This window comes from Lissotriton helveticus, chromosome 3_1 (assembly GCF_964261635.1).
Source record: "Lissotriton helveticus chromosome 3_1, aLisHel1.1, whole genome shotgun sequence".
Classification (NCBI taxonomy): domain Eukaryota; kingdom Metazoa; phylum Chordata; class Amphibia; order Caudata; family Salamandridae; genus Lissotriton; species Lissotriton helveticus.
The window spans coordinates 421398904-421426623 of NC_136061.1; the positions used below are offsets into that span (position 1 = coordinate 421398904).

Here is a 27720-nt window from a genome sequence, read left to right on the forward strand (position 1 = left end):
GACGTTATTCATGCACTTCATCCCTCTTCCTCTTCACCCTCTCATCTCTTATATCCGTGTCCCTCTCTCCATCTCTTGTGTCGCCCCTCGACGCTATCAGCCATCTTAAGTGTGGCATAAAACGCTACGCAAAGCAACAAACTATTGTCTATTTAACACTGGCATCCAATGTGAAGCTCCTGTTAGTGGCTGCTCGCACAGATTGTGAATATTGTCCTGATTACTTACCAGTAATCTTCATTCCGCCTAGTTCTGCTCTTTCTGGTCAATGAGGTGTAACCCATCCAGCTCCTAAGAACAAACACTAAAAAGCCATGATTACTTTTTTTTTTTAACTCCGCCCACATGATTAGGTCTAAGCAGGTGACCCTTCTCCTGCAACTGTTTTGTTTCCTGTCACTCTGAGAGGTCTGGCTCTTGATACTATGGCACCTGCCCATGAATGTTCAGTTTCAGAATTACTGGAACCCAGGCTTGCTTGATAGAGATCTTTTAGCAGAATTTCCCCGCCTTCCTCCACAATGGGGCATTCATACAAAAAAGCCAGAGCGAGTGTTTGTCCACGTCCTCTGGCTAAGCTGCATCCACTGCAAGACTTTGATGAAGCCTTTCCTGAAGTTCTGACGGCCCTGTGTCTGGCATGTCTATAATTGCCTCTGAAGATCCGTCTCCCACAAAAACAAGCATTTGCAATGCAATAGGTCTCGCATTTGCGAAAGTTTGAGCTATTGGCATGTAAATGACAACGCCTTTTATTTATGTGTTTGGAAACTTGCAAACTGTGTGTAAATACGCACTTTGTACTTATAGAAGCAAGGCTGGCAGTAAAAGAGGTGCAGTTACTGCCAGCCTTGCTTCTCGTAAGCAAGGACTATTCACTCCACTTGCACGTTTTTAAAACACCTAAATAAAAAGCATTGTCATTTACAATGCCAATAGCTCAAACTCTCACAAATGCGAGACCTATTGCACTGGAAATGCTTTTTATTTTACTCTGCACGTCCCCCCTTCCTCCTTAACAATCAACACATAGAAGCAGTTTAGTGGTAAATGGGGTTCAAAGTGGGGAGCTTTGCATATCAAAATAAAGTCGAGACTTGTGTGAAACTAAACAATGTAATGGACTTAAGAGGCTAGAAAGCGAGGCAGGATAGCCCTCGGTGTCAACGCGCCTGTTGCTGCTGTGTGCAACATTCAGCTTAGACGGACATTCTTACTGGGCCGGCTTAGTTTCATCCTTCCGAGTTTGAACTGGGCACTGTGAATTCCACAGATGCCCTGGTGCTGTATGGCCGTCCCCTGAGAATGAGTTACAATGTGAACAATGCCGTGACGCTCGCCTAAATCCATCTAGAATGCACTCTGCATTCGAACCAACATCCATCAATAGGGGCATTTTAATTTAAAAATGAATGCAAAGTTTACTGCACCACTGTCCCTACGGGTACAATTAAACATACAAAAAATATACATAAAAACCAATAACTTTTTACGTTTTACAAAGTCATGCAATTGATAACTTATTAAATAAAAACATCGATTGATGTTTTTTTACTTGTGTACTTTCAGTCCAGGAGTCTACCTACCCGGTGCTTTTCGATGGCATGTCACTTTACACCTTTCACAACCAATGGCAGGTCGGCACACTGCTGTGGAAACGCGGGGAAAGCAAGCGTTAGGGAAAGCATTGTTCATTCTTTGCTTGGCCTCTCTGCTGGAAGCCTGCATACTGGTGTGTCTAAGTGCTCGCTTGGAATGTGTAGAGAGTCGGGGCTGTCTGAGGGGCGGGCAGAGGATTCACACTGAGTTAATGTTTATTTTCTTTTATATGGCACGCGTGTAGTACGAGCTGACGTCAGAGCGCCTTAATAAAAGGCACAGTAGACACTGTCAACTATGTGCATTTAGAGTCGAAATAATCGAATCAGGACGCCTCATCAGGGGTAATAAGCTCTATATAAATAAATAAATGGCCTTTCACTTGTGTCTTCGTCACAGAAGTGCTCTATGGATGAAGGAAGGTTGTGAGTGAAGTGTTTGGTGACCCGCAGAGCAAGGGCGGCACGGCCGGGAGAGGCACGAGATTAAAAAACAAGAGACTGTGGGTTGTGTCGTTACATTTTCTGAGATACCTGATGTGTGTCATGCACCGGTCCCGATTCTTCACAGAATGCCTTGTGCACCCCCTATGACACCACTGAGTCGTCCCGCACCCTAAACAATTTCCAGCCCTCACCTGCTAGGAAGCCTGTGCAAGCTTGCAGTAACCCTCGAGGCCCCAGAGGAGGAAGTGAGCAAGAGGCAGGAAAACGAAAGTATTAGGCAGCATTCCCCGCCCATCCTCCACGTCAGGCGGCCTTAGCTCTGCGATATAACAGCTGTCCTCTGCTCCCGCACAGCATGCTGGGAAGTGTTGTTGTCCAACACCAGAGTACGTCAAAGGGCAGCAGGAAGGCAGAACTAGGCGGGACCTTGAGGGGGCGCTGCGGAGGGTCCGGGTCGTAGGTGATCTTCGTGACGGACCAGGTACCCCAGAGGCAGCGGTGCGGCCTTGACGTCTTCTAAGGTACAGGGCGGCTCTCAGTGCGGCAGGGACTCGGGAGGGGAGAAACGGTACGCTACAGTACGCCTTCACATGTATGCACCGGGCTGGCCAAATCAAAGGGCTGACTTGTAAGATGGCGACCTACTAGCCGTATTTCCTTAATGCAAGCAGGATCCCCGGGGCGGCAGTGCAGCACGGAGCGGGCGGCTTCCCTTATGCGGTGCGGCGCGGCCCCAGGAGGTGGGGACACAGTGCGATGTGTGTGAGCGTGCGTGTGTGTATGTGTCTTGGAGTCTGTGTGTATGCGTGTGTGTATGCGTGTGTGCTTAAAAGAGGCCGATGATTGGGGGGGAGGGGGTGTGTGTGAGCGAACGAGTGTCTGTCTGTGTGTGTATATGCGCGCGCATGTGTGCCAACTTGAAGAAATCGGAGCCGGGGATGTGCACGGCGCGGCGCGAGGCTGGACGTGCGCGTTCGCGCACCCAAATCCGCACGGCAATGCTCGTAACACCCTCTTGTCCCTAATTCCCCCGAGATGGCCAGCTATACATCTCCAGCTTGACGCATCCTTCGGATGCTATTCCAGCGAGACCTAAAAAGTATAGAACATGCCCTCAAGCGTGAACACTGGGTTTCTTTTTTGTTTGTTTTCTTTCTCGCTCAAGCGGCTGACTGCTCTGAATCAGTGAATGGTTTTCAAGACCTACTGGCAGCCTTGGAAGATGGTTCTGCACCTGGACTGTGCTGCACCTATTAACATCACAGAGAAAGAGCTTCAATTATTCTCAGAGATTGCATTAAACACTTTGAAAGGTTCATCCATGGAAAAAGGCTGATCCATGGAACAGTGTCAGCTGTAGCGACTGAAATGTACGTTTGTCTGCCCCATTGGGAAGGAGAAGCACAACGACTCTTTCTCCTTAAGCTTCCTTTCTTAGGACAACACCTATGCAGAGGATGCAGTGAGATCTTTGTCAGTGCTTCACACACTCCATTTTCCCCATCTATTTTGAATCAAGAAGTCTTATAAACGCAGACACCCAGGTGGCTATGGCATGTATCAATCACCAGTGCAGAGAGATATCATACCCTGATGGCTCCTCAATTTTTGTTGAGGGTAGAATCCCATTTGTTAATCCAGGGATAGACAATGTGATATGTCCTCGTGCAAGACTAGTTCCTCCTTGACTAATTTTTGTGTACTTGTGGAACATTTTAAGAGCATGTGTCAGAGACTGGATGAACTTCACATGAATATTTTTGCACGCCACAAGGATTCTCATCTTTCTCTGTGAAGGGCAAAGGTGCCTCTGGAATGGATGCGTTGTTTGCCCCTTTGCCTTCCGTTCTGTTTCAGTTTCCCCCCTTTCCTCTGATGGAAAAATGTTTCCTCAATGTTTGGAAAGAGAAAGCCCAGGTCATATTAGTGGCTCCTGCTTAGAAGCAGAAATCTTGGTTTTGTCTCCTTTAAAAGATGTCCCTTGAATCTCTCCTGTTCTCAGGTGACCAATCTTCTCTCAGCCTGCAATCTAACAGTTAGATCTAACAGTTTGGAGATTGAACAGAGGAACCTAACAGATTTAGGGGTCTCCTCAGGAGTAGCTTTTTCTAACCAGGCCTTCCACGCTCATATTATATCATTTACATGTTGGTGTTCTTCTAGAGGTCTGATTCCTCTGTCATGTTACCTGTTAAGACTTTTGATTCTTTTTTTTGTACAGCGGTTCAAATTTGGGACATTCTGTCCCCTCTGTCCCTTACTTTTTAGCTGCTGTTAGGCTTTTAGACTTCCTGAGGATGGATTGGGTTAGATGAGTATTGAGTTCACCTGTCCTTGAATACGTTCCCGGTCCCTACCTGGGCACGTCCTTTTGTCTAAAGGCTCTTTAGAAGCTCTTCCTTTGTAAGATGTTGCCCTTAAAATCCTTCCTGCCGAGGATATTTTTCTGTTAGCGGTTACACCTTTCTGGTAGCAGTTGCATCGAGAAACATCCTTTACAACGCAACTTTTACCACGCAGTGCCTTTACGACGCAACTTTTACAACGCAAACCATTACAACGCATTGCGCTGGGGGGGCACTCTAGGATAGGGAATAGGTTTAATTTACTATCCAACACCTTCCCTACTATCCACGGGGACTGGAGTTGGAATAGTAAATTAAACTATTCACTATCCAGCGCCCCAAAGCACTATGCGTTGTAAAGGCATGCGTTGTAAAAACAGCATTGTAAAGGCATGCATGGTAAAAGCATGCGTTGTAATGTCATACATCCAGTTGCATCTGCTTACAGACAGTGGCTCAAGAGTAAATGAGATTGGGAAGATAAATGCTGGAGGGAGGATATAATGGAAGGTGTAAGAGCCTTCCCTACCATAATTATAGAAACAAAAGAAAGAAGCAGACAAATGATTCTGATGAGGAGGTTCATTTTCTGAATGATCTTTTGAATTCCAGACTCCTCCGTACACAGCAAAAGCAGAAGGGACAAGTGATACTAGTTCAGGATCTTATTCAGGTGCTGGGGGAGATGGTGTTGCAGTTGTGCAATCTAGTGAATCGACCGAAACGACAATGACCGCATTGCCTAGCACAAGCAGAGATACACACACTGATGTGCAGATTAAAGCTGCACACCTGTAAGGACAGTAGTTGTTGTAAAGGCTCATAGTGACATTTATATGAACATTTTAGGTAAAATGTTAAGGAAAACATAGGCTGCCGACTTATAATGTTGATTTAATTAGATATTTGATTAATGAAGCAACCAGATGTGCGAATGAAAATTAGAAAAACTAGCTGATGAATGTGAAGTGGACATCAGCAGGATGAAAAATGTGAAACAAAGTTACAAAATGGATTTGGCACATGACACAATTAGAGAAATTGATTTAATCACTTTGATAGTCCGCATTAAAGATTTAATTGAGAGAACTAGGGAATGGAGTGATTTAAAGAAATATCAAGAATGATGAAAAAAGGGACAACAAGTAGAAAGAAAGTGAAAGGGACTAAAGGTAAGACCCAAAATGCAGTAAGTGATTCACAAGCTGGGTCGGGGACAATTTTAGAGTTTCATTTGATGGAAGACCAAGAAACAGAATATCGCATGGTATGAAAAAATAAGGGCATACGACTTGGATAGGAGGTTCGCTCCCAGGCATTAATTCCCGCAGTTGCTTTTGTTGGAGGTTAGAAGGGCCCTCCTGCAGGCTTTCTCCATGGAATGCAATTTAATGTTGTTGCCCACGAGGGCTGGGCAGCTCGTCCATTCTTCACCAGTCTTCAGTTATGAAGCTTGGGTAATTAAACCAATTTGGCACTGTTGTATTTTCGGGGGTGGGTGGAGGCTGGGGCTCAAAAACCTGCAGCCTGGCATGCTGCCAGTGAAAAATAACTGGAATGAGCATTTGAGGCTGTCATTTAATAGTTTTTTTTAAGTACACATTTTTTCCAATCGTTAATCTAGGGTCGCTTTGTTAAGAAAAGTTGAGATCATATTTTTCAGCCTGACTCATCAGTCCTAGTTCATTCAACGTCACAGGTTTTCTTGGTTATGGACCTCACTCAAAGTACTTGTTGTTAGCATAAAATATTTTTTTTTAAAACACCAGCTTTGAGCCAGAGGCCCTTTCCCAGAGCCAATGACTCGACTGGTTGATGTGTGTTACTTGGGGCAGCTGTGTACATCTCAAGAACCAGGGGTACTAGAAGACACAGCAGCAAGATGGCTGCGCACAATAGTGATGCTCTGCTGGGCCAAGAATCCGCCTAATATCTGCATTTCGAGGTTTCATCGCACATTTGGAAAAAGCTGCATGCCAAACACAGAATCTAATTTGAGTTGACATGGGAAGCATATCTGCAAGCTCTGAGTTACCGGGGTGAGCCAGACAGGCTGCGAGGCACCATCTCTACAGCGTCAAGCAGAGAGAACTAAACCAGCAGAGTCGTCTCGTGGCTGGGGTGGCAACCAGTGGGCAGTGTTATATCACTCCTCGCGATATTGAGTACTGGGCATGCCCATTATTGTTGAGCACACGCGGGGGTCGGCAGTGAGTTCCCCCACTGACGGGCAGTCTGTGCGCTGCCCACAGCCAACGTGTCCTGTCTTTTCATTTGCGGCCTAGCTCACAACAATAATCAAAAGGGAGCGCCAGTTGACATGAGCTCCGACACAAAATTTCTGGCGACAGGGTGGTTCCTTTTGTTCCCAGGCGGCAGCCGCACACAACAACATCTTGTGCGCGGTGCTCGTGCTGCTGGGAATCCAGTCCCAAGCGACCACGTGCAGACTGCATTTGGGGGAAGGAAGTCTGCTAGGTGGTTGCTGACCCCCTCGCTGCTGCACGCTCGTGGAAACAGTTCTGGAGGCTGTGTTGCTGGCCTGAACAGGGGCTGTGAGAGGTCGTGTGTGCACCAAAGAGGAACTGTGAGTATCCTGTTGGCTGAGGGCACTGAAGGGTCTAGCAACTGGCTGTCCACAAGAGTAGACAATCACTTTTGTTGATGGAAGGGACGCGTCTGTGACATTGAGACTTCTCAGTCATGGCTCATATCCCTGCTATAGAGCTGTTTGTAATCGATGGGGACCCATCTGCTCAGGCCCCAAGGTGGAGAGTATGGGTCGAGCGAGTGGTGCTGTTCTTTGAGGCTACAAAAGTAGATGATGAGCAAAAAAGGGAAATGCTGTTACATCTTGGAGAAAAGGAGGTATATAAAATAGCCAAGACGGCGACAGAAGCAGTGCCAAAAACTCATCTCACGCTTATACTGGCCCTCAGCGCTCATTTCGAGCCCATGGCGAGTCGTGACTGGGAGCGTTTTGTGTTCAGGCAAGCCAGGCAACAGCTTGAGGAGTCGCTAGACACATTTCACGGCAAGTTAAAGTAGCTAGCCAGCACATGTGGATTTCAGGATGAGACGGAGGAGATTCGAGGTCAAGTCATTCACCACTTTAGGAAAGTCTGTTGGTCGAGTCGAGGGAGTGCAATGAGATCTGAGGTGAATGCGATCCCCGAAACTCAACAGCCAGGAAGTGATATGGACGATGATGGCCGGGAAGAATACACAGTACACTCTGTCTTCACGGTGGGGCTATCTTCGGGTACCCAAAATCGTTTGCCCCATTGCCAAGTTCTGGTACGGGGATGCCCCTCAGCAGCAATTCTAGATATGGGAGCGACCATAAACATCATGTCTCATGAAACTCATCAATGGATGACACCTCCTCCCATACTGACACCAGCGAAGATCACCGTGTTTGCCTATGGACAGTCCAAACCGTTGACCATCAAAGGAAAGTTCAGAACAACACTGGCTTATGACACATAAGAGTTGGATGCAGTAATCTATGTCATGGAAGAAGGACCTGGTATGTTGCTGGGGTACAAGTCGGCAGAGGCTTTAAGCATTGTCAAGTTTGCCTTCGACATACACAGAGAAAGTGTGAGTCAAATAGTAGAGGCATTCCCCAAGGTATTTGATGGAATGGGATGTCTCAAGGACAAACAGATAACATCTTCACATTGATCCCTCAGTGCAACCTATAGCCTTGCACCACAGACGGGTTGCATTTCATCTGAGACACCTCGTGGAAAAGGAACTGCGCAAACTGGAGGATACAGGAATAATAGAAAAAGTGAAAGGCCCGACACCCTGGATGTCACCGATTGTGGTCGCAAGGGAGCCCAAGCAGCCGGGCGAGGTGAGAATCTGTCTGGACATGAGGGCTCACAATGCTGCAATCAAGAGAGAATGGCATCTGACGCTGACAATTGATGACCTGATTGGAGAGCTAAGCGAGGCCTACTGGTTCTGGAAGCTTGATCAGCGAGCTGGTTATTATGAACTGGTCCTTGATGAGCCGTAAAGGTATATCACAACATTCTCAACGCATGTGGGATTGAGGCGATATAAGAGGCTGAGTTTCGGTATCTCCAGCGCAGCATAGCTATTCCAAAATACAATTAAAGAACTCCTAGCTGATCTCCAGGGGGTGACGAATGTAAGTGACGACATTCTGGTACATGCCAAGTCAATACCTGAACATAATGATCGGCTGTGGCAGGTTCTCCAAAGAAGACAAGAGCCGGGACTCACACTGCATCGAGACAAATGTGAGTTCCTCAAGGAGAGGCTGCAATTCTTTGGGTACACATTTATGGTGGAAGGGTTTGCTGCCGACCCTGAGAAAGTCAAGGACCTTAAGGAGGCCCCGGCTCCCATGAATGTGGCAGAAGTGCACAGCTTCCTGGGAATGGTCAACTACTTTGGCCGATTTATCAAAGACCTAACTTCCCTCACCACACCTCTCCGGGAGTTAACCAAAGCATCAGCGACGTGGATATGGGGTCCGGAACAAGGGGCTGTGTTTAAAGCAACAAAGGAAGCTCTATCGATCAACCCAAAGTTAAGATACTTCAATCCAAAACATCAGACTCAAGTTGCGGTAGATGCTGGGCCAAAAGGGCTTGGAGCTGTCTTGCTACAGCAGGAAACTGAAGAGGAGTGGGCACCTGTGGCATTCGCCAGTCGGTCGTTGACTGCCACTGAGGAAAGATATTCACAGATAGAAATAGAAGCAATAGCGGTGCAATGGGGAACCAGGCCTTTACATCTGTATGTATACGGGAAACTGTTCTTGGTCACCACTGATCACAAACCTCTCATACCTCTTTTCATGGGAACAGCGTTCAAGCCACCACCTTGCATAGAAAAGTGGATGTTGCAATTGCAGGAGTATGATTGCAAGATTGAATATCACCCTGTAGCTACCAATCCTGCTGATTTTTTGTCTCTCCATCCTTGTTAGGCCACCAGTGTCGAGGTGGACGAAGTCGAAGAACCAGAAGAATACGCCAGCTATATCTTAGATCGTTCACGACTGCTACCAATGTCCCTAGGGGAATTATGCAAAGCAACTGCTGAAGATGAATGTTTGCAGAAAATGATCTAGGCTGTGAGGACGAACAAATGGCATCCCCTAAGAAGTCAAATGTCCATGTTCAATGCTAAGGCGAAAAAAATAATTTAGAGTTTGCACCATGTGATACATGAGCTGAGAGTGCATCCCCATGGATACCTTCTACAAGGTCATCGTCTGGTGGTTTCTTCGACTCTGGTGGATAGAGTTGTTAGTCTGGCACATGCGGGACACCAACGGATGGTGAAATCTAAAAACAGATTGCGAACCAAAGTCTGGTTCCCTCTCATGGATGAGGAGGTGGAGGAAGTGGTGCGGTCCTGTCAGTGGTGTCAAGCTACTGGTGAACCGAATCCTCCTGCACCCATAATGACTGAGCGACGACCGGAAGGCCCATGACTGAGGGCTAGCATGGATTTTGGAAGTCTCTCAGATGGGAAACACTCGATGGTGATAATTGAGGACTACTCCAAGTACCCAGAAGTAGAGGTGCTGTCATCCCTCAGTGCTGGAGACGTCATTCCTAAACTGGAAAAGGTAATGGCCACTCTTGGTCTCATCAAAGAGATCCGAACAGACAATGGTCCACCTTTTCAAGCACAAGAATTTGCATCATACCTTGCCTCCTATGGAATCGTGCACACAAAAATTACCCCAAAGTGGCCACAGGCGAATGGGGAAGCTGAGTGGTTCATGCGAACATTGAACAAGGTCATCAGGATAGCTGTGGCCCATGCTGATGCAGGAAAACAATCAATTTATTCTTTCCTACGCGATTACCGCCAGACTAACTACACAACCACGGGACAGGCGCCTGGTCACCTGCCCATGGGACGCGTAGTTCAGGACTCCATCCCTCATCATCCCATTTGGGCTTCTGAGAGTATCAATGATAATGCGGTGGAGAGTAGGAGAAAACGCCATAACTATATGGTCAGCCTGAAACACAGAGCGGCAACGTCGAAGCTTCAGACTGGGGACTTGGTACTTGTTCGGGACAGGCATCCTGGCGGTAAATTTTGCCTTAGTTTTGAGAAAGATCTATGGCGTATCACACAAATTAGAGGCACTCAAGGATAGGCCTCTCGAGGTGTTGAGGTGCTAACTAGAAATGTGTTGGTGTTTAAGAAGTATCACGAAGCTCCTGATTGTCAACCCACCTTGGTGGAGCCTATTCCTGATGACTGTCATTCCGATGTTTGGTCTGACCCTGGTCATGATGTCCAAAGAGCTGAAGGAGTGACTGAGTCTGTCCCTTGGTAAGTGGTCAGCGAAGTGTTCCTGAGCCCTCTGCGGACGTAAATGGCTCTGGTGAGTGTTGTGAAAATCGCACCCAATATAGACTAAGGGGAAATCCTGCACCGTCGACACAGCGCAAGAACTTTCACTGTTAGAGCCCGTGGCAGTGTGTGTTCTGTGTGTCATACTGTCCCAGGATGACTTCTGTATACTCACTGTTTAATGACTCTGCCAAGTGTTCACTGTTTGTTAATGGTAATTTCCTTGTTTGGGAAGGAATGTTTTATCGCTCCTAGCGATATCGAGTACGGGGTATACCCATTATTGTTGAACGCACATGGGGGTCGGACGAGTTCCCCCTCTGACATGCAGTGTGTGGTGTGTCCTGGGTAGCTCAGGACTGCGGAAATAAATAGTGATGCGGGTGCGTATAGCAGCCCTCAGCGCTCATTTTGAGCCCATGGCGAGTCGTGACTGGGAGCGTTTTGTGTTCAGGCAAGCCAGGCAACAGCCTGAGGAGTCGCTAGACACATTTCACGTCAAGTTAAAGTAGCTAGTCTGCACATGTGGATTTCAGGATGAGAGGGAGGAGATTCGAGGCCAAATCATTCAGGGGTGCGCGTCAGTGAAGCTGAGACAAAGAATCCTGGAAGAAGCAGTCATTGGCAGAGATATTAACCATGCAGAGGACTAAAGAAATTTCAAAAGCAAGGGCGGCCCACATGGAGGCAGCCTTACAGGCTCCTGTGAAAACTGAACCAGTGAATGCGGTCGCCCCGGTCCCAGTCAATCCAAGAGGCCCGAGAGCACGCACATTTGGCTACTATGAGGAACCGTCACATAGACTGTCGGAGTGCCCTGCGAAAGGGAAGAAGTGTTTGACATATGGTAAAATTAACCACTTTATGAAAGTCTGGTGGTCGAGTCGAGGGAGTGCAATGAAATCCCAGGTGAATGCGATCTCCGAAACTCAACAGCCAGGAAGTGATATGGACGTTGATGGCCGGGAGGAACACACAGTACACTCGGTCTTCACGGTGGGGCTAGCGTCGGGCACCCAAAATCGTTTGCCCCAGTGCCAAGTTCTGGTAGGGGATGACCCTCAGCAGCAATTGTAGATATGGGAGATACCATAAACATCATGTCTCATGAAACTCATCAAGGGATGACACCTCCTCCCATAATGACACCAGCGAAAATCACCGTGTTTGCCTATGGACAGTCCAAACCTTGGCCATCAAAGGAAAGTTCAGAACAACACTGGCTTATGACACATAATAATTGGATGCAGTAATCTATGTCATGGAAGAAGGACCTGGTATGTTGCTGGGGTGCAAGTCGGCAGAGGCTTTAAGCATTGTCAAGTTTGCCTTAGGCATACACAGAGAAAGTGTGAGTCAAATACTAGAGGAATTCCCCAAGGTATTTTATGGAATGGGATATCTCAAGGACAAACAGATAACATCTTCACATTGATCCCTCAGTGCAACCTGTAGCCTTGCACCACAGACGGGTTGCATTTCATCTGAGACACCTCGTGGAAAAGCAACTGCGCAAACTGGAGGATGCAGGAATAATAGAAAAAATGAAAGGCCCGACACCCTGGATGTCACCGATTGTGGTCGCAAGGGAGCCCAAGCAGCCGGGCGAGGTGAGAATATGTGTGGACATGAGGGCTCACAATGCTGCAATCAAGAGAGAATGGCATCTGACGCCGACAATTGATGACCTGATTGGAGAGCCAAGCGAGGCCTACTTGTTCTGGAAGCGTGATCAGCGAGCTGGTTATTATGAACTGGTCCTTGATGAGCCGTAAAGGTTTATCACAATATTCTCCACTCATGTGGGATTGAGGCGATATAAGAGGCTGAGTTCAGTATCTCCAGCGCAGCATAGCTATTCCAAAATACAATTAAAGAACTCCCAGCTGATCTCCAGGGGTTGATGAATGTAAGTGACGACATTCTGGTACATGCAAAGTCAATACCTGAACATAATGATCGGCTGCGGCAGGTTCTCCAGAGAATACAAGAGCCGGGACTCACACTGCATCGAGACAAATGTGAGTTCCTCAAGGAGAGGCTGCAATTCTTTGGGTACACATTTATGGTGGAAGGGTTTGCTGCCGACCCTGAGAAAGTCAAGGACCTTAAGGAGGCCCCGGCTCCCATGAATGTGACAGAAGTGCGCAGCTTCCTGGGAATGGTCAACTACTGTGGCCGATTTATCAAAGACCTAACTTCCCTCACCACACCTCTCCGGGAGTTAACCAGAGCATCAGCGACGTGGATATGGGGCCCAGAACAAGAGGCTGTGTTTAAAGCAACAAAGGAAGCTCTATCGATCAACACAACGTTAAGATACTTCAATCCAAAACATCAGACTCAAGTTGCGGTAGATGCTGGGCCAAAAGGGCTCGGAGCTGTCTTGCTACAGCGGAAAAATGAAGAGGAGTAGGAACCTGTGGCGTTCCCCAGTCGGTCGTTGACTGCCACTGAGGAAAGATATTCACAGATAGAAATAGAAGCAATAGCGGTGCACTGGGGAAGCAGGCATTTACATCTGTATGTATACGGGAAATTGTTCTTGGTCACCACTGATCACAAACCTCTCATACCTCTTTTCATGGGAACAGCGTCCAAGCCACCACCTTGCATAGAAAAGTGTATGTTGCAATTGCAGGAGTATGATTGCAAGATTGAATATCACCCTTGAGCTACCAATCCTGCTGATTATTTGTCTCTCCATCCTTGTTAGGCTACCAGTGTCGAGGTGGACGAAGTCGAAGAACCAGAACAATACGCCAGGTATATCTAAGATCGTTCACGACTGATGCCAATGTCCCTAGGGGAATCATGCAGAGCAACTGCTGAAGATGAATGTTTGCAGAAAGTGATCGAGGTTGAGGACGAACAAATAGCATCCCCATAGAAGTCAATTGTCCATGTTCACTGCTATGGTGAAAAAAATAATTTAAGTTTGCACCATGTGAAACATGAGCTGAGCGTGCATCCCCATGGATACCTACTACAAGGTCCTCAGCTGGTGGTTTCTTTGACTCTGGCACATGCGGGACACCAGGGGATGGTGAAATCTAAAAACAGATTGCGAACCAAAGTCTGGTTCCCTCTCATGGATAACGAGGTGGAGGAAGTGGTGCGGTCCTGTCAGTGGTGTCAAGCTACTGGTGAACCGAATCCTCCTGCACCCATAATGACTGAGCGACGACCGGAAGGCCCATGGCTGAGGGCTAGCATGGATTTTGGAAGTCTCTCAGACGGGAAACACTCGATGCTGATAATTGATGACTACTCCAAGTACCCAGAGGTAGAGGTGCTGTCATCCCTCAGTGCTGGAGACGTCATTCCTAAACTGGAAAAGGTAATGGCCACTCATGGTCTCATCAAAGAGATCCTAACTGACAATGGTCCACCTTTTCAAGGACAAGAATTTGCATCATACCTTGCCTCCTATGGAATCATGCACAAGAAAATTACCCCAAAGTGGCCACAGGCGAATGGGGAAGCTGAGTGGTTCATGCGAACATTGAACAAGGTCATCAGGATAGCTGTGGCCCATGGTGATGCAGTAGAACAATCAATATATGCTTTCCTATGCGATTACCACCAGACTCCTTACACAACCATGGGACAGGCGCCTGGTCACCTGCCCATGGGACGTGTAGTTCAGGACTCCATCCCTTATCATCCCATTCGGGCTCCTGAGAGTATCAATGATAATACGGTGGAGAGTAGGAGAAAACGCCATAACGATATGGTCAGCCTGAAACATAGAGCGGCAACGTCGAAGCTTCAGACTGGGGACTTGGTACTTGTTCAGGACAAGCATACTGGCAGTAAATTTTGCCTTAGTTTTGAGAAAGATCTATGGCGTATCACACAAATTAGAGGCACTCAAGTTACGGCCACTCAAGGTGTTGAGGTGCTCACTAGAAATATGTTGGCGTTTAAGAAGTATCACGAAGCTCCTGACTGTCAACCCACCTTGGTGGAGCCTATTCATGATGACTGTCATTCCGATGTTTGGTCTGATCCTGGTCATGATGTCCAAAGAGCTGAAGGAGTGACTGAGCCTGTCCCTCGGTAAGTGGTCATCGAAGTGTTCCTGAGCCCTCTGCGGACATAAATGGCTCTGGTGAGTGTCGTGAAAATCGCACCCAATATAGACTAAGGGGTAATCCTGCACCGTCGACACGGCTCAAGAACTTTCACTGTTAGAGCCCGTGGCAGTGTGTGTTATGTGTGTCATACTGTCCCAGGATGACTGGTGCTTACTCACTGTTTAATGACTCTGCCAAGTGTTCACTGTTTGTTAATGGTAATTTCCTTGTTTGGGGAGGAATGTTATATCGCTCCTAGCGATATCGAGTACTGGGCATACCCATTATTGTTGAGCGCACATGGGGGTCGGAGGTGAGTTCCCCTGCTGACGTGCAGTGTGTGGTTTGTCCTGCATAGCTCAGGACTGCGGAACTGAATAGTGATGCGGGTGCGTGTGGCGTCAGAGCCGACACACGCGAGCATCGCGGTGCACACAGCCAACGTGTCCTGTCTTTTCTTTTGCGGGCTCGCTCACAACCGCGCACCCCGCCCGCTCATTAATAATCACGGTCAGAGCGCCAGTTGCCACGCGCTCCGACACAACAGGCAGGCTCACTGCAAAGTGGTTTTATCGGCTTCGTAGACTCTGGCACGGGGCTCCGCAGCATAGCTGCCAAGATTTCAGTTTGCTTAAGTGTTACACTTCGATATTTTCAGTGTCGTTATGCGTGACATTAATACCATATGTGTGACACTTTGACTGGCATAATTATTGTGAATATAAGAAAGCAAGTATGTCCTTGAAGTAAGATAAACGTCAGAAAATACTCACTTTGTGCAAAATAATGCCTTAGGAGGGGCCAAAAACAGCCCAGAATGCTAAGTGACCTTGTCTAAAAACTACCTTTTATGTGTGCAACCACAAATAAAAAACACATGTAAACATGCATACACACACATGCACAGAAAGAATTTCGAATTTTGCAGATATTTTTGGGTTATTTTTGCATAATATCAATAAATATGAATTTATTATAAGTGAATCTACTTCAATCTGGAAGTGCGCCATTGAAGAGAACGAAAAACACAATTCATAGAATCCATTATGTTGTTAAATGATCACTGTTGATTGGGACGTGCATGTTATTTACAACAAGACATCATGGAAAATTCATTATCAACAGCATTCATCTGTCCTCTCGGAGAGTTTAAAGGCGGAGCAGGCCTGACAGAATTTTAACATGCAAACAGATTTTTGTCAGCTCTTAGAAGCTACTGAGCTATTTTACCATAAATTTCAGAATGAAGAATCCAAGGTGTTTTTTTCTGCGCCAGGTTCTTCCTATGCCACAGAGCAGCTCTACTCACTGTGTGTGAGCTAAGGCACAGCCGAATTTGGAACTACAGATCCAAGTTTGAGTCCTGATGTTGGCTCAACATCTTGTGATTTTAGGCAAATCACTTAATATCCCTTCACCAAAATGGGGTTGCACACTGCTAATACACCAGCGGGATCGCCCCTAAGGACCATGGTAATTGTAGTACCGTTCTCTGCGATGCATCTTCTTTCGAATTCTCGCGTATCTTCAAATCTTCGCCATCCCAGTACACGTGTTTCGGGGTATTTACCCCTCATCAGCAGGGATTAGGCTATCTTCTTATCTTCTGGGGTTGCTGCGTGCTGCCAAATATTACCAGGTATAGTACCACACAAAGGCGCGCAGGTGCGGGGTCCCGAGCTCGTCAGCTCAAAGCTCGAAGGAGCATAAACATTCACCAAAATGGGGTCGCACACTGCTAATACACCAGCGGGATCGCCCCTAAGGACCATGGTAATTGTAGTACCGTTCTCTGCGATGCATCTTCTTTCGAATTCTCGCGTATCTTCAAATCTTCGCCATCCCTGTACACGTGTTTCGAGTATTTACCCCTCAACAGCAGGGATTAGGCTATCTTCTTATCTTCTGGGGTTGCTGCGTGCTACCAAATATTACCAGGTATAGTACCACACAAAGGCGCGCAGGTGCGGGGTCCCGAGCTCGTCAGCTCATTGCTCGAAGGAGCATAAACATTCACCAAAATGGGGTCGCACACAGCTAATACACCAGCGGGATCGCCCCTAAGGACCATGGTAATTGTAGTACCGTTCTCTGCGATGCATCTTCTTTCAAATTCTCGCGTATCTTCAAATCTTCGCCATCCCTGTACACGTGTTTCGGGGTATTTACCCCTCATCAGCAGGGATTAGGCTATCTTCTTATCTTCTGGGGTTGCTGCGTGCTGCCAAATATTACCAGGTATAGTACCACACAAAGGCACGCAGGTGCGGGGTACCGAGCTCGTCAGCTCAAAGCTCGAAGGAGCATAAACATTCACCAAAATGGGGTCGCACACTGCTAATACACCAGCGCGATCGCCCCTAAGGATCATGGTAATTGTAGTACTATTCTCTGCGATGCATCTTCTTTCAAATTCTCGCGTATCTTCAAATCTTCGCCATCCCTGTACACGTGTTTCGGGGTATTTACCCCTCATCAGCAGGGATTAGGCTATCTTCTTATCTTCTGGGGTTGCTGCCAAATATTACCAGGTATAGTACCACACAAAGGCGCGCAGGTGCGGGGTCCCGAGCTCGTCAGCTCAAAGCTCGAAGGAGCATAAACATTCACCAAAATGGGGTCGCACACTGCTAATACACCAGCGGGATCGCCCCTAAGGACCATGGTAATTGTAGTACCGTTCTCTGCGATGCATCTTCTTTCGAATTCTCGCGTATCTTCAAATCTTCGCCATCCCTGTACACGTGTTTCGGGGTATTTACCCCTCATCAGCAGGGATTAGGCTATCTTCTTATCTTCTGGGGTTGCTGCGTGCTGCCAAATATTACCTGGTATAGTACCACACAAAGGCGCGCAGGTGCGGGGTTCCGAGCTCATCAGCTCAAAGCTCGAAGGAGCATAAACATTCACCAAAATGGGGTCGCACACTGCTAATACACCAGTGGGATCGCCCCTAAGGACCATGGTAATTGTATTACCGTTCTCTGCGATGCATCTTCTTTCGAATTCTCTCGTATCTTCAAATCTTCGCCATCCCTGTACACGTGTTTCGGGGTATTTTCCCCTCATCAGCAGGGATTAGGCTATCTTCTTATCTTCTGGGGTTGCTGCGTGCTGCCAAATATTACTAGGTATAGTACCACACAAAGGCGCGCAGGTGCGGGGTCCCGAGCTCGTCAGCTCAAAGCTCGAAGGAGCATAAACATTAACCAAAATGGGGTCGCACACTGCTAATACACCAGCGGTATCGCCCCTAAGGACCATGGTAATTGTAGTACCGTTCTCTGCGATGCATCTTCTTTCGAATTCTCGCGTATCTTCAAATCTTCGCCATCCCTGTACACGTGTTTCGGGGTATTTACCCCTCATCAGCAGGGATTAGGCTATCTTCTTATCTTCTGGGGTTGATGCGTGCTGCCAAATATTACCAGGTATAGTACCACACAAAGGCGCGCAGGTGCGGGGTCCCGAGCTCGTCAGCTCAAAGCTCGAAGGAGCATAAACATTCACCAAAATGGGGTCGCACACTGCTAATACACCAGCGGGATCGCCCCTAAGGACCATGGTAATTGTAGTACCGTTCTCTGCGATGCATCTTCTTTCGAATTCTCGCGTATCTTCAAATCTTCGCCATCCCTGTACACGTGTTTCGGGGTATTTACCCCTCATCAGCAGGGATTAGGCTATCTTCTTATCTTCTGGGGTTGCTGCGTGCTGCTAAATATTACCAGGTATAGTACCACACAAAGGCGCGCAGGTGCGGGGTCCCGAGCTCGTCAGCTCAAAGCTCGAAGGAGCATAAACATTCACCAAAATGGGGTCGCACACTGCTAATACACCAGCGGGATCGCCCCTAAGGACCATGGTAATTGTAGTACTGTTCTCTGCGATGCATCTTCTTTCGAATTCTCGCGTATCTTCAAGTCTTCGCCATCCCTGTACACGTGTTTCGGGGTATTTACCCCTCATCAGCAGGGATTAGGCTATCTTCTTATCTTCTGGGGTTGCTGCGTGCTACCAAATATTACCAGGTATAGTACCACACAAAGGCGCGCAGGTGCGGGGTCCCGAGCTCGTCAGCTCAAAGCTCGAAGGAGCATAAACATTCACCAAAATGGGGTCGCACACTGCTAATACACCAGCGGGATCGCCCCTAAGGACCATGGTAATTGTAGTACCGTTCTCTGCGATGCATCTTTTTTCGAATTCTCGCGTATCTTCAAATCTTCGCCATCCCTGTACACGTGTTTCGGGGTATTTACCCCTCATCAGCAGGGATTAGGCTATCTTCTTATCTTCTGGGGTTGCTGCAAGCTGCCAAATATTACCAGGTATAGTACCACACAAAGGCGCACAGGTGCGGGGTCCCGAACTCGTCAGCTCAAAGCTCGAAGGAGCATAAACATTCACCAACATGGGGTCGCACACTGCTAATACACCAGCGGGATCGCCCCTAAGGACCATGGTAATTGTAGTACTGTCTCTGCGATGCATATTCTTTCGAATTCTCGCGTATCTTCAAATCTTCGCCATCCCTATACACGTGTTTCGGGGTATTTACCCCTCATCAGCAGGGTTTAGGCTATCTTCTTATCTTCTGGGGTTGCTGCGTGCTGCCAAATATTACCAGGTATAGTACCACACAAAGGCGCGCAGGTGCGGGGTCCCGAGCTCTTCAGATCAAAGCTCGAAGGAGCATAAACATTTGCCAAAATGGGGTCGCACACTGCTAATACACCAGCTGGATCGCCTCTAAGGACCATGGTAATTGTAGTACCGTTCTCTGCGATGCATCTTCTTTCGAATTCTCGCGTATCTTCAAATCTTCGCCATCCCTGTACACGTGTTTCGGGGTATTTACCCCTCATCAGCAGGGATTAGGCTATCTTCTTATCTTCTGGGGTTGCTGCGTGCTGCCAAATATTACCTGGTATAGTACCACACAAAGGCGCGCAGGTGCGGGGTTCCGAGCTCATCAGCTCAAAGCTCAAAGGAGCATAAACATTCACCAAAATGGGGTCGCACACTGCTAATACACCAGTGGGATCGCCCCTAAGGACCATGGTAATTGTATTACCGTTCTCTGCGATGCATCTTCTTTCGAATTCTCTCGTATCTTCAAATCTTCGCCATCCCTGTACACGTGTTTCGGGGTATTTTCCCCTCATCAGCAGGGATTAGGCTATCTTCTTATCTTCTGGGGTTGCTGCGTGCTGCCAAATATTACTAGGTATAGTACCACACAAAGGCGCGCAGGTGCGGGGTCCCGAGCTCGTCAGCTCAAAGCTCGAAGGAGCATAAACATTAACCAAAATGGGGTCGCACACTGCTAATACACCAGCGGTATCGCCCCTAAGGACCATGGTAATTGTAATACCGTTCTCTGCGATGCATCTTCTTTCGAATTCTCGCGTATCTTCAAATCTTCGCCATCCCTGTACACGTGTTTCGGGGTATTTACCCCTCATCAGCAGGGATTAGGCTATCTTCTTATCTTCTGGGGTTGATGCGTGCTGCCAAATATTACCAGGTATAGTACCACACAAAGGCGCGCAGGTGTGGGGTCCCGAGCTCGTCAGCTCAAAGCTCGAAGGAGCATAAACATTCACCAAAATGGGGTCGCACACTGCTAATACACCAGCGGGATCGCCCCTAAGGACCATGGTAATTGTAGTACCGTTCTCTGCGATGCATCTTCTTTCGAATTCTCGCGTATCTTCAAATCTTCGCCATCCCTGTATACGTGTTTCGGGGTATTTACCCCTCATCAGCAGGGATTAGGCTATCTTCTTATCTTCTGGGGTAGCTGCGTGCTGCCAAATATTACCAGGTATAGTACCACACAAAGGCCCGCAGGTGCGGGGTCCCGAGCTCTTCAGATCAAAGCTCGAAGGAGCATAAACATTCGCCAAAATGGGGTCGCACACTGCTAATACACCAGCTGGATCGCCTCTAAGGACCATGGTAATTATAGTACCGTTCTCTGTGATGCATCTTCTTTCGAATTCTCGCGTATCTTCAAATCTTCGCCATCCCTGTACACGTGTTTCGGGGTATTTACCCCTCATCAGCAGGGATTAGGCTATCTTCTTATCTTCTGGGGTTGCTGCGTGCTGCCAAATATTACCAGGTATAGTACCACACAAAGGCGCGCAGGTGCGGGGTCCCGAGCTCGTCAGCTCAAAGCTCGAAGGAGCATAAATATTCACCAAAATGGGGTTGCATACTGCTAATACACCAGCGGGATCGCCCCTAAGGACCATGGTAATTGTAGTACCGTTCTCTGCGATGCATCTTCTTTCGAATTCTCGCGTATCTTCAAATCTTCGCCATCCCTGTACACGTGTTTCGGGGTATTTACCCCTCATCAGCAGGGATTAGGCTATCTTCTTATCTTCTGGGGTTGCTGCGTGCTGCCAAATATTACTAGGTATAGTACCACACAAAGGCGCGCAGGTGCGGGGTCCCGAGCTCGTCAGCTCAAAGCTCAAAGGAGCATAAACATTCACCAAAATGGGGTCGCACACTGCTAATACACCAGCGGGATCGCCCCTAAGGACCATGGTAATTGTAGTACCGTTCTCTGCGATGCATCTTCTTTCGAATTCTCGCGTATCTTCAAATCTTCGCCATCCCTGTACACGTGTTTCGGGGTATTTACCCCTCATCAGCAGGGATTAGGCTATCTTCTTATCTTCTGGGGTTGCTGCGTGCTGCCAAATATTACTAGGTATAGTACCACACAAAGGCGCGCAGGTGCGGGGTCCCGAGCTCGTCAGCTCAAAGCTCAAAGGAGCATAAACATTCACCAAAATGGGGTCGCACACTGCTAATACACCAGCGGGATCGCCCCTAAGGACCATGGTAATTGTAGTACCATTCTCTGCGAACACGAACTACACTCACCACAGTCCTTAGGGGTGATCCCTCTGGTGTGTGAGTAGTGTGCGACCCCACCCCCATTTGTAATGTTAAAGCTCCCTCGAGCAGTTGGCTGACGAGCCTGGGACCCCGCACCTGCGCGCCTGAGTGGTACTAAACCTGGCAATATTTGGCAGCCACCGGCAACCCCAGAACACGGCCTAATCCCTGCTGATGAGGGGTAAATACCCCGAAACACGTGTCTAGGGATGGCGAAGATAGCGAAGATAGCAGAGAATCGAAAGAAGATGTATCGCGGAACACGAACTACACTTACCACAGTCCTTAGGGGTGATCCCGCTGGTGTGTGAGTAGTGTGCGACCCCACCCCCATTTGTAATGTTAAAGCTCCCTCGAGCAGTTGGCTGACGAACCTGGGACCCCGCACCTGCGCGCCTGAGTGGTACTAAACCTGGCAATATTTGGCAGCCACCGGCAACCCCAGAACACGGCCTAATCCCTGCTGATGAGGGGTAAATACCCCGAAACACGTGTCCAGGGATGGCGAAGATAGCGAAGATAGCAGAGAATCGAAAGAAGATGCATCGCGGAACACCAACTACACTTACCACAGTCCTTAGGGGTGATCCCACTGGTGTGTGAGTAGTGTGCGACCCCACCCCCATTTGTAATGTTAAAGCTCCCTCGAGGAGTTGGCTGACGAGCCTGGGACCCCGCACCTGCGCGCCTGAGTGGTACTAAACCTGGCAATTTTTGGCAGCCACCGGCAACCCCAGAACACGGCCTAATCCCTGCTGATGAGGGGTAAATACCCCGAAACACGTGTCTAGGGATGGCGAAGATAGCGAAGATAGCAGAGAATCGAAAGAAGATGCATCGCGGAACACGAACTATACTTACCACAGTCCTTAGGGGTGATCCCGCTGGTGTGTGAGTAGTGTGCGACCCCACCCCCATTTGTAATGTTAAAGCTCCCTCGAGCAGTTGGCTGACGAACCTGGGACCCCTCACATGCGCGCCTGAGTGGTACTAAACCTGGCAATATTTGGCAGCCACCGGCAACCCCAGAACACGGCCTAATCCCTGCTGATGAGGGGTAAATACCCCGAAACACGTGTCCAGGGATGGCGAAGATAGCGAAGATAGCAGAGAATCGAAAGAAGATGCATCGCGGAACACGAACTACACTTACCACAGTCCTTAGGGGTGATCCCGCTGGTGTGTGAGTAGTGTGCGACCCCACCCCCATTTGTAATGTTAAAGCTCCCTCGAGCAGTTGGCTGACGAACCTGGGACCCCGCACCTGCGCGCCTGAGTGGTACTAAACCTGGCAATATTTGGCAGCCACCGGCAACCCCAGAACACGGCCTAATCCCTGCTGATGAGGGGTAAATACCCCGAAACACGTGTCCAGGGATGGCGAAGATAGCGAAGATAGCAGAGAATCGAAAGAAGATGCATCGCGGAACACGAACTACACTTACCACAGTCCTTAGGGGTGATCCCGCTGGTGTGTGAGTAGTGTGCGACCCCACCCCCATTTGTAATGTTAAAGCTCCCTCGAGCAGTTGGCTGACGAGCCTGGGACCCCGCACCTGCGTGCCTGAGTGGTACTAAACCTGGCAATATTTGGCAGCCACCGGCAACCCCAGAACACGGCCTAATCCCTGCTGATGAGGGGTAAATACCCCGAAACACGTGTCCAGGGATGGCGAAGATAGCGAAGATAGCAGAGAATCGAAAGAAGATGCATCGCGGAACACGAACTACACTTACCACAGTCCTTAGGGGTGATCCCGCTGGTGTGTGAGTAGTGTGCGACCCCACCCCCATTTGTAATGTTAAAGCTCCCTCGAGCAGTTGGCTGACGAGCCTGGGACCCGCACCTGCGCGCCTGAGTGGTACTAAACCTGGCAATATTTGGCAGCCACCGGCAACCCCAGAACACGGCCTAATCCCTGCTGATGAGGGGTAAATACCCCGAAACACGTGTCCAGGGATGGCGAAGATAGCGAAGATAGCAGAGAATCGAAAGAAGATGCATCGCGGAACACGAACTACACTTACCACAGTCCTTAGGGGTGATCCCGCTGGTGTGTGAGTAGAGTGCGACCCCACACCCATTTGTAATGTTAAAGCTCCCTCGAGCAGTTGGCTGACGAGCCTGGGACCCCGCACCTGCGCGCCTGAGTGGTACTAAACCTGGCAATATTTGGCAGCCACCGGCAACCCCAGAACACGGCCTAATCCCTGCTGATGAGGGGTAAATACCCCGAAACATGTGTCCAGGGATGGCGAAGATAGCGAAGATAGCAGAGAATCGAAAGAAGATGCATCGCGGAACACGAACTACACTTACCACAGTCCTTAGGGGTGATCCCGCTGGTGTGTGAGTAGTGTGCGACCCCACCCCCATTTGTAAAGTTAAAGCTCCCTCGAGCAGTTGGCTGACGAGCCTGGGACCCCGCACCTGCGCGCCTGAGTGGTACTAAACCTGGCAATATTTGGCAGCCACCGGCAACCCCAGAACACGGCCTAATCCCTGCTGATGAGGGGTAAATACCCCGAAACACATGTCCAGGGATGGGGAAGATAGCGAAGATAGCAGAGAATCGAAAGAAGATGCATCGCGGAACACAAACTACACTTACCACAGTCCTTAGGGGTGATCCCGCTGGTGTGTGAGTAGTGTGCGACCCCACCCCCATTTGTAATGTTAAAGCTCCCTCGAGCAGTTGGCTGACGAGCCTGGGACCCCTTACCTGCACGCCTTAGTGGTACTAAACCTGGCAATATTTGGCAGCCACCGGCAACCCCAGAACACGGCCTAATCCCTGCTGATGAGGGGTAAATACCCCGAAACATGTGTCCAGGGATGGCGAAGATAGCGAAGATAGCAGAGAATCGAAAGAAGATGCATCGCGGAACACGAACTACACTTACCACAGTCCTTAGGGGTGATCCCGCTGGTGTGTGAGTAGTGTGGGACCCCACCCCCATTTTAAAGCTCCCTCGAGCAGTTGGCTGACGAGCCTGGGACCCCGCACCTGAGTGGTACTAAACCTGGCAATATTTGGCAGCCACCGGCAACCCCAGAACACGGCCTAATCCCTGCTGATGAGGGGTAAATACCCCGAAACACGTGTCCAGGGATGGCGAAGATAGCAGAGAATCGAAAGAAGATGCATCGCGGAACACGAACTACACTTACCACAGTCCTTAGGGGTGATCCCGCTGGTGTGTGAGTAGTGTGCGACCCCACCCCCATTTGTATTGTTAAAGCTCCCTCGAGCAGTTGGCTGACGAGCCTGGGACCCCGCACCTGCGCGCCTGAGTGGTACTAAACCTGGCAATATTTGGCAGCCACCGGCAACCCCAGAACACGGCCTAATCCCTGCTGATGAGGGGTAAATACCCCGAAACACGTGTCCAGGGATGGCGAAGATAGCAGAGAATCGAAAGAAGATGCATCGCGGAACACGAACTACACTTACCACAGTCCTTAGGGGTGATACCGCTGGTGTGTGAGTAGTGTGTGACCCCACCCCCATTTGCACTTAATATCCCTGTTCCTAATAAACAGATGTGACTTTGTGAAATGAATAGTCCTTCCAAAGATATTCTTTGTGTCGAGTTTGCATAATACAAAGCAGCACAAAATATATAAAAACAAGCATTTGCGAGAGTTTAAGGTATTAGCATTGTAAGTGACAATGCATTTTATTTATGTGTTTGTTTTTACAAAGCCAATAGATTAGCTCTCACAAATGCGAGACCTATTGCATTTCTTCCTATTGCAGAGGGAGTGAACGGGCAGGAGGAGCAGTCAGCTGCAGTGAGCCGCACTGATAAAAAGAAAGGCGCAGCTCGCGGCAGTCTATTTTTTTAATATTGTAAGGTTTTCGTAAGCAGGACAACATGTCACCTGTGGTATGCTGCTTACTAAAGCTAACAGTTTTGAAAAAGATAGACGTTTTTTTCTTCGTTGCAGCTTGCCGAAGTCTCTTTCTTGAATATTGTAAAATTCTGGTAAGCAGCGCAGCACGCCACCTGTGTTGTGCGATAGGAGAAAATCATTAAAGAAAATTGTGTTGACACACTGTAAAGAAAACATATGTGAAACTACAGAAATGAAAGGGTCAGTTCTCATGGGAGGTTATAAATGTACCTAAGGCGGTACTAAGGAGGGACTAGAAAGCCTATTAACAAATCAGAAGCGAACATTTACAAAGGACAATGACACAAGCCAATGAAAAATATGGGCGGAGAGTGGGTGGAGCTTCAAGGCCATACCTGAATACACCATGCTTTGCACAGCCAGCAGCGCATGTGCTGCCCAGGCTTGACCTAAAACAACGCCCACTGGCAGTATGGGCTATGGCTAGTTAAAAAATCAGAGGCATCCAGTCTTTACACAAAGGCATATAAAAAGACATGTTGGCAGTATGTGCTATGGTTATTAAAAAGTCAGAGCCATTTAGTCTTTACACAAACATGTTTTTTAAATAGTTGGCAGTATGTGCTATGGTTGGTCAGAAAGTCAGAGGAATCCAGTCTTTACACAAATAAATATATATATATTTTTAAGTGAGCTTGCTCAACTTTCTGTTCTCTTTCCCATTCATCCTGCTTTTTTTACTGTAAAACAAAAGAAAGAGGTAAAATGCCTTCCCAGAAGACGTTAATGACTTGTGGCAGCGTATTTAATGGCACAGCTGCTGCTGCCATCTACAGAATCGAACAGCATTCATCAAAATACATTGACTCTTTGAAATGGATACTCTGGCTAAGTAATGCAACCCAGACTGTAAACATTGCACTATTTGTGTCACTTGATTATGGCTGTCAGTCACATACTGTAAACATTGCACTGTTCTAATCATGTGCTTAGGATTGTTCAGACACTCGGACTGTAAACATTGCACTATTTGTATCACTTGATTATGACTGTCGATCATAGACTGTAAACATTGCACTGTTCGTATCACATGCGTATGGCTGTTAGTCACAAACTGTAAACAGTGTACTGTTCGTACCATGTGCTTAGGACAATCAGACACCCAGACCGTAAACACTGCACTGTTTGTACCATGTGCTTGGGATTGGGATTCCAGACTATAAACATTGCGCTATTTGTATCACTTGATTATGACTGTCGCTCATAGACTGTAAACAGTGATCTGTTCGTATCACATGCGTATGGCCGCCAGTCACAGACTGTAAACAGTGTACTGTTCGTACCATGTGCTTAGGTCTGTTCAGCCACCCAGACTGTAAACATTGCACAATTTGTATCTCGTGCTTATGGTTATCAGACGGAATAAATACTGCACTCCTGTTTCGTGGTTAAGACTGTCAGAGACAGTAAACATTGCATTGTTACTATCATATATTTAGTTAGGGCCATCAAAGACTGTAAACATTGCATATTCTAATCATGTGCTTAAGGTGGGGAGACAGACTAAACATTGCACCACTTGTATGTTGTGCTGAGGGTTGTGTGAGACTGTAAACATTGAATATTCTAAACGTTCTTAAGGTGGGGAGACAGACTAAACATTGCTCCACTTGTATATTGTGCTGAGGGTTGTCTGAGACTGTGAACATTGCATATTCTAAACATGTGCTTAAGGTGGGGAGACAGACTAAATATTGCACCACTTGCAGACAGCCATGCGGTGGCCACCCTGAACACCAGTAAAGCCAGGCAGATCTGCTTGTGCCCACCCCCCAAAAGGAGAAGTGGCTGGTTCTGTTCCACCCAAATTACCCCATCGGGAAGTGCAGGCAGGCATCATTCAATCAGGGGGTTTAAAGCGCACTACTCAGCTGTAAGGGTCTCAAGGCATTTGGGGGAGTGGGGGCACAGCTCCGGGTCAGCCGTAAAGACAGGTCTTGAGGCTCTTCCTGAAGGTGTGCAGAGTAGGGGAGCGTCTGATGTTGACCGGGAGCTCGTTCCAGGCCTTAGCCGCGATGTAGGAGAAGGCTCTTCCACCCCCTCTGGGTCTG

General features: G+C 48.2%; 1 protein-coding gene across 2 annotated transcripts in view; it reads left to right on the plus strand.

Annotated features, from left to right (window-relative positions):
• The first annotated feature begins 2432 nt into the window (after nucleotides 1-2432).
• LOC144822569 (interferon-inducible GTPase 5-like) overlaps nucleotides 2433-27720 on the plus strand; it is a 249435-nt gene continuing 224147 nt past the window's right edge. The window contains exon 1 of one of the 2 annotated variants that reach the window (XM_078680264.1): nucleotides 2433-2566. The gene's annotated coding sequence lies outside the window, so the exon portion shown is untranslated. The remainder of the gene's footprint in view (nucleotides 2567-27720) is intronic. The other variant, XM_078680257.1, reaches the window with a different exon arrangement.